We start from the raw sequence: 8,927 nt of genomic DNA, 5'->3' as shown, positions 1-8,927 counted from the left end.
TAGCGATACAAATGCTAACCCACGGAATGAAACAGCTAAAGCCATTACCACAAGAAGTGGTACAACACTTAAACCACCTGAAATACCTGTAACTTCTGATGAAACTATTCCTACTCCACAAGAACCACAACCTGATCAAGATAAGGAAAAAGAACCGGTAGTTGAAAAGGTTAATGAAGATAACACAGTTAAGGATAAACCTTATGTTAAACCATACCAACCACCACTTCCTTATCCGAGTAAAATGAAGAAAGAAAAACTTGAAGCCGAGCAATCCAAATTCTTGGATATGTTTAAACAGATAAATGTAAATCTTCCTTTCATTGATGTGATTTCAGGAATGCCAAGATATGCTAAATTCTTGAAAGATCTAATCTCAAATAGAAAGAAAATGGAAGAACTCTCGGCTGTTACTATGAATGCTAATTGTTCAGCAGTGCTGTTGAATAAGATACCAGAAAAATTATCTGATCCAGGAAGTTTCACAATTCCATGTTTTCTGGGTAGTCTTAGTTCAATAGAAGCATTGGCAGACTTAGGTGCTAGTATAAATCTAATGCCGTATTCACTATATGCTAAACTAGACCTTGGAGAATTGAAACCAACCAGAATAAGCATACAACTAGCCGATAGATCAATAAAATATCCTAGAGGGATAATGGAGAACATGCTAGTTAAAGTTGGTACTTTAGTATTTCCAGTAGATTTTGTTGTTTTGGACATGGAAGAAGATTCTCAAGTTCCTCTCATATTAGGAAGACCATTCTTAAACACGGCTAAAGCAATGATAGACGTGTTCGGTAAGAAACTGACCCTAAGTATAGAGGATGAGAGTGTTACCTTTTCAGTTGATAGAGCAATGCAACAACCACAATCTGCAGATGATACATGTTATTATATTCAAACTATAGATGCACATGCAGAATTATTAGAAGAATTTCCAGAATTACAAGGAACAGGAGAATGTTCTTTAGGAGAAGGTAATGAACCAATTGATGAAGCTGAAATGTTAGCTACACTTATAGCTAATGGATATGAACCAACAACAGAAGAAATTCAAATGCTAAAAGAAGAAGACAGATATCGATATAAATCATCGATAGAAGAACCTCCGAAATTAGAGTTAAAGCCACTTCCAAACCATTTGGAATACGCTTATTTACATGGTGAATCTGAATTACCTGTAATAATATCGTCTTCTCTTATTGAAAATGAGAAATCACAACTCATTTCTGTGTTGAAAGCTCATAAACCAGCCATTGCATGGAAGATTCATGATATTAAAGGAATAAGTCCTTCGTATTGCACACATAAAATCCTTATGGAAGAAGGTCATAAAACGTATGTGCAACGCCAACGAAGACTAAATCCTAATATGCAAGATGTAGTTAAGAAAGAGATTATTAAACTGCTAGATGCAGGTTTGATATATCCAATGTCTGATAGTCCATGGGTAAGCCCAGTTCAATGCGTGCCTAAGAAGGGTGGCATGACTGTCATCACAAATGAGAAAAATGAGCTTATTCCTACTAGGACTGTAACAGGATGGCGTGTATGTATTGATTATAGAAAATTAAATGACGCCACCAGAAAAGATCACTTTCCCTTACCTTTCATAGATCAAATGTTGGAAAGATTAGCCGGAAATAGTTACTATTGTTTTCTAGATGGATTTTCCGGATATTTTCAAATTCCAATAGCACCCGAAGATCAAGAGAAAACCACATTCACGTGCCCTTATGGTACTTTTGCTTACAAAAGAATGCCATTTGGACTTTGCAACGCCCCTGCAACCTTTCAAAGGTGTATGATGGCGATTTTTCATGACATGATAGAAGAATGCATGGAAGTATTCATGGATGACTTTTCAGTCTTCGGTGATAAATTTAAATCATGTCTAGTTAATCTGGAACGAATGCTAATTAGATGCGAAAAATCAAATCTAGTACTTAATTGGGAGAAATGCCATTTCATGGTTAAAGAAGGCATCGTTCTTGGACATAAAATTTCAAAAGAAGGAATTGAAGTGGATAGAGCTAAAGTAGATGTAATTGCTAAACTTCCACATCCCACAAATGTTAGAGGAGTTAGGAGTTTTCTAGGGCATGCCGGTTTTTACCGACGTTTCATAAAAGATTTTTCTAAAATTGCCACTCCTATGAATAAACTCCTAGAAAAGGATGCGCCATTCATCTTTTCAGATGAGTGTATCAAATCTTTTAATATTCTTAAAGAAAAACTCACTAATGCGCCGATCATGATAACACCAAATTGGAATCTACCATTTGAACTAATGTGCGATGCAAGTGATTTTGCAATGGGAGCCGTTTTAGGACAAAGGATTGAAAAACGATTTCAACCTATATATTATGCTAGTAAGACATTACAAGGAGCACAAACGAACTATACAACTACTGAAAAAGAACTCCTTGCTATTGTCTTTGCTTTTGACAAATTTCGATCATATCTCGTTCTAGCAAAAACGGTGGTCTATACCGACCATTCTGCTCTTAGATACCTATTTTCAAAACAAGATGCTAAACCAAGATTAATCCGTTGGATCTTACTCTTACAAGAGTTTGATATTGAAATCCGAGATAAAAGAGGAGCAGAAAATCTCGCCGCTGATCATCTTTCTCGTCTTGAAAATCCCGAATTAGAAGTTCTAAATGAATTGGCCATACAAGACAACTTTCCTGATGAATATCTATTGAAGATAGATTATAAAGAAATCCCATGGTTTGCAGACTATGCAAACTACTTAGTTTGTGGATTCCTTGAAAAAGGATTATCGTACCAAAGACGAAAAAAATTCTTCAGTGATATAAAACACTATTTCTGGGAAGATCCACATCTGTTTAAAAGTTGTCCAGATGGAATAATACGCCGATGTGTATTTGGAGATGAAGCTAGTAAAATTTTAAACCATTGTCACACAGGACCAACAGGAGGGCATTATGGGCCTCAACTAACAGCAAGAAAAGTTTATGAAGCTGGATTCTATTGGCCTACAATTTACAAAGACGCACACCTTCTTTGCAAATCCTGTGATGCATGTCAAAGGGCCGGAAAAATAAGTCAACGTGATGAAATGCCACAAAATGTCATCCAAGTATGTGAAGTATTTGACATTTGGGGTATTGACTTTATGGGTCCATTTCCAAAATCTCATAATAATCTATATATACTCGTAGCCATTGATTATGTATCTAAATGGGCGGAAGCACAAGCTCTCCTAACTAACGATGCACGAGTTGTAGTCAACTTTTTAAAACGTCTTTTTGCAAGGTTTGGAACACCGAAAGCTTTAATAAGTGATCGGGGTACTCATTTCTGTAATAATCAACTTGAGAAAGTTCTTAAAAGATATGGAGTAACTCATAAAATCTCCACCGCATATCATCCACAAACAAGTGGACAAGTTGAAAATACCAACCGAGCTTTAAAACGAATTCTAGAGAAAACCGTAGGATCAAATCCGAAGGAATGGTCCATTAAATTGGAGGATGCACTCTGGGCTTTTAGAACAGCCTACAAAACTCCAATTGGAACCACACCTTTTAGACTTATTTATGGAAAAGCATGTCATCTTCCAGTAGAAATTGAACACAAAGCATTTTGGGCTTTGAAGACATGTAATCTTGATTTACATGAAGCCGGACGTCTACGATTAAGTCAACTAAACGAATTAGAAGAATTAAGACATGAAGCATACGAAAATTAGTTAATCTATAAAGAAAGAACGAAGAAATGGCATGATAAAAGAATCAGAAGTTCAAAAGAATTCAAAGAAGGAGACAGAGTTCTTCTTTTCAATTCACGATTCAAGCTATTTCCTGGAAAATTGAAATCAAGATGGTCTGGACCATTCATAGTCAAAAGAGTTTTCCCATACGGAACGATAGAATTGATAAATTCAAATGGGATTGAATTTAAAGTTAATGGTCACCGAGTTAAACATTACATACATGGTCCAATGGAAGTCGACAGCGAAGTTAATCACAATTTCGACACCACAGCTAACTAAAGTGTGGGGAGAATCAAGTCTTTAAAGGATAATATGTATTTCTGTTAGAGTTAGATTGTCTGTTTTCGTGTAGTTCTCGAAAATGGAACACGTATGGTCTTTCCCTAGCAGACCCTAAAGAACTAGTCTTCTCCCCCCATTCTGAATTTTTATTTTTTTTAGGTTTTTACAAAATGAAGACTGCCTGTGAACTAAACCATGGTCTAATGCTACACGCTTTAATCACTAAAAGAAATAATGATATACTCCCGAGTGAAATAGTATCAGTAATCAGAGAAAGAATGGACGGAGTTAGAAAAGAATCCAGATGCGAAGATAATAAGTTACAATTTGGTAAAGGAAAATCAAAATCCGCAGCGAAAAGAAGAGCACGACACCTAGAAAGATGTCACAAATGCTGAAAATGGTCACATGGAGGTAAATGTTCAAATAATCAAACCTATTCAAATACCGAATTTGTTACTTTATGCAGAGACGGACCGTTCATATGTTTAGAAGAAAAGACACTGAATGCTCGAGGTTACGCCTATGTAGCCATGGAAAACTAATTAAACCGACTATCTTATGAATGGAATAGATCATATAACTAAGAAATCTAATTCACAGGTATGTCTGTACAGTTTTTATTTTTATTTTTATTTTTAACCTTTTGATAATAAACGCTAATTTGTTCGCTAAAAAGTATTAAATTGGTATTGAATAAAATTAGGTTTGGCGACCGAAATTATTGATATCATTCAAAAATTTATTACATCACTGCGAAATTTAACGTTTATTCTTAAGGTATAAATATCTTTAATCAATCAACCCAAAATATTTCAAAAATTCGTCATGAGTTAAATTAGGTCTTGGAACCGAAATTACTTTACCGAAAAGAGGGGCGCATATTTTTGATAATATTTGATTGATTAAAGTGGGATAAAAAGACAAAAAGATTTTTAATTTTATTTTTACCATGTTTTTAAAATTAATATTTAAATCTTAAATTAATATTGTAAATTTTGTAAAAACAATATATTTAAAATTGTAAATATTTGAAAAATTAATATAAGTTTGATATGAATTTATGAATTTTTAAAATTAAGTTTGGTGTGAATTTTTAATTTTTAAAATATGAAATTTTAATTTTATGCATTTCAAATTTTAAGTTTGGTGTGAATTTTTAATATTAATTTTGAATTTTATATTTAAGTTGTGTGAATTTAAAAACAAAAATTTACTTTATCTCATTAAGTTAAGAATATGATTTTTAAAATTCGTCGTAAGTTGAAGACTAGGTCTTTGAACCGAAATTGCTTTACCCGAGGGAGGGACGAGAACTTTTATTATCATTATTTTTAATCTTATTGATTTAAAGTATGCCAAAAAAATTAAAAAATCCAAAAATCTAAGCTTTTAAAACAATCGCTTGAAAATGACAAAATTTTAAAATTTTGTCGAGGGACGGACTAGGGCATCTTCCCGAAACGACCTCGTCCTAAAAAGAAACAAAATTTTTAAAATTTTATTTAATTCTATGTTTTAAAAGTATAAGGTTTATTATAAAAAAAAAAAAAAAAAAAAATACCAGAAATTACACCCCATGCGACTCGCATGGGGGTATGCACAAAACCATGCGACTCGCATGGCTACAAAAAACTGGCCAGGATCAATTTATTCAGTCGACCTGTTTCTTTCTCACAATACACACACATATACACGAACTTGCACCCAAATACTCTCAAAAATCCGCCATTTTTCACCAAATTTCTTGCAAGACTTCACAACAATCATGCCTAGATTCAGTAGTCTCAACCCCTTCAGGAGAAAGGTAAAGATTTCACCCCTAATCTCTTTAAATTCGAATTTTTGTGTTCTTGAGCTAGAAATTTTATATTTTGATTTTGTTAAATTTAGGTGTAATTAGAGCTAAATTGTTGTTATATTATGCATGTATATCCTAGATAGAAGCTATTTAACATGAATTGAAGCTAAAAACTTCAAATTTTTAAGAATCTAGGGTTTGTGTTCTTGAGCAATTTGGGGCTTTTTGATATAAACAGGTTATGGCCGATTTTTGTCATGAATTGTTGCTAAATTAAGTAGTGTAACATGTTTAGGTAGTTAATTGATCCAAACTTTGAGCCTAAACATGATTTTGAGAATTAAAGTAGACTTTTTAAGTCTAAAAATTCATGAACTAGGTTAAATTGATATAAAGGCCAATTGAAACTTGTTTCATTGCTAGTAGTGATTATTTTGGCATGTTATTTGAGATAAATGCTTATGAAATTGATGTACATTTTTCGTATATGCTTATTTGACAAAGTGTAGACTTGACAAAAATATGAAAATGAGCACTAGTTTGATTTGAATGCCATGTAACAAGTGTTTAATTGCTATAATGATTATTGTTGACATGTTTAAGAGTTTAAATGTGATAAAACATTGTACACATTTTCATATGTAAAAGTGTAGAATTGTTATTGTTAAGAAAATGTGTATAAAATGTGTTATGAATTGAACATGTCATCATAATTGTTTCAAGTTATTATTTTGCTAACACTAATGCATATTTGGATGCACAAAATTTGTGTTTAATGTGTTTTGCAGAGAAATACAGATACGGACGGTGCATCATCGTCCAGACAACCAGAGCCCGAACCAGAAATGTTTTATGAACAAGAACAACATATGCAACAAGAAGAAGAACAACATGAGGATCAACATATTCCATATCACGATCAAGATCAATTATTCATGAATCAGTTTCGTCAATTCGCTCCACATCAAATGATTCTGAGCTTAGACATTAATGAAGATCAGTTACACCCAAATCTGAGATTTGATCGATGTTGGATAGAGTATCCAGATTATCAAAAGAACATGCACATTCTCTACTTTAAGGTTGTTGAAATGCCAAGGGTAATTGACTGGGTACCTTTGGAAACAGTTGACCTTGCCGAACCGATTCGGGAATTATTGGTGCAAAGGTATGGTAATTCTCAGTTTAACGATTGGATGCGCCTATTTTCAATTTGTAGAACCATATATAGGGAATGGTGTATAGAATTACTTAGTACTATTAAGTTAAACAGTGATGTTAGGAGGATAGATGATAGAAGCTTTATTAGATTTCTGTTAGGTGGACGCATGTACAGAATGTCCATGATAGATTTAGCCAGGGCCTTACAGATTTACACCCCTGCTGAACTTTTGAGCCCCGACTGTAATAGCCTGATTGCCCAAGGAGAAAGGATAGATAGGGAATTTGATATTAACGCCGTCTGGAGGCGTATGTCCCACTTTAATGAATTTCACGCCAGTGGAAATCATACATACTTAGATATAGATAGAGCTGAACTCCGGGTGATTCATAGATTCTTAGCAAACACAATTACACAAAGGGGTAAGAATAAGGAGAAATTGACCGTAAACGATTTGTTCTACCTCAAGTGTATTAGAGACCCGAGGAGTTTCGTTAACATTCCCTATTGTGTTGGTTATTATCTCGCTAATGTAGTTTCGGGGATGAAATCGGGGAGTATTATAGGTGGTGGTATTTTCATTACTCTCATTGGAGAGTATTTAGGTGTAGATAAGCACCAAGGGGGTCCAATGAACGAAATAGAGGACGAAGGTGAAACTATAAGTTCAAACCTTTATCACGGTGCAAGGGTATTATTTGAAATGTCCCGTTCTTATTGATTAAAAACGTTCCATATTAATTGATTTCGTTGCGAGGTTTTGACCTCTATATGAGACGTTTTTCAAAGACTGCATTCATTTTTAAACAAACCATAACCTTTATTTCATCAATAAAGGTTTAAAAAGCTTTACGTAGATTATCAAATAATGATAATCTAAAATATCCTGTTTACACACGACCATTACATAATGGTTTACAATACAAATATGTTACAACAAAATAAGTTTCTTGAATGCAGTTTTTACACAATATCATACAAGCATGGACTCCAAATCTTGTCCTTATTTAAGTATGCGACAGCGGAAGCTCTTAATAATCACCTGAGAATAAACATGCTTAAAACGTCAACAAAAATGTTGGTGAGTTATAGGTTTAACCTATATATATCAAATCGTAACAATAGACCACAAGATTTCATATTTCAATACACATCCCATACATAGAGATAAAAATCATTCATATGGTGAACACCTGGTAACCGACAATAACAAGATGCATATATAAGAATATCCCCATCATTCCGGGACACCCTTCGGATATGATATAAATTTCGAAGTACTAAAGCATCCGGTACTTTGGATGGGGTTTGTTAGGCCCAATAGATCTATCTTTAGGATTCGCGTCAATTAGGGTGTCTGTTCCCTAATTCTTAGATTACCAGACTTAATAAAAAGGGGCATATTCGATTTCGATAATTCAACCATAGAATGTAGTTTCACGTACTTGTGTCTATTTTGTAAATCATTTATAAAACCTGCATGTATTCTCATCCCAAAAATATTAGATTTTAAAAGTGGGACTATAACTCACTTTCACAGATTTTTACTTCGTCGGGAAGTAAGACTTGGCCACTGGTTGATTCACGAACCTATAACAATATATACATATATATCAAAGTATGTTCAAAATATATTTACAACACTTTTAATATATTTTGATGTTTTAAGTTTATTAAGTCAGCTGTCCTCGTTAGTAACCTACAACTAGTTGTCCACAGTTAGATGTACAGAAATAAATCGATAAATATTATCTTGAATCAATCCACGACCCAGTGTATACGTATCTCAGTATTGATCACAACTCAAACTATATATATTTTGGAATCAACCTCAACCCTGTATAGCTAACTCCAACATTCACATATAGAGTGTCTATGGTTGTTCCGAAATATATATAGATGTGTCGACATGATAGGTCGAAACATTGTATACG

This window comes from Rutidosis leptorrhynchoides, chromosome 5, assembly GCF_046630445.1.
Source record: "Rutidosis leptorrhynchoides isolate AG116_Rl617_1_P2 chromosome 5, CSIRO_AGI_Rlap_v1, whole genome shotgun sequence".
NCBI classification, from domain to species: domain Eukaryota; kingdom Viridiplantae; phylum Streptophyta; class Magnoliopsida; order Asterales; family Asteraceae; genus Rutidosis; species Rutidosis leptorrhynchoides.
The sequence above is the reverse complement of the archived record's forward strand: the minus strand, read 5'-3'. Positions refer to the sequence as shown.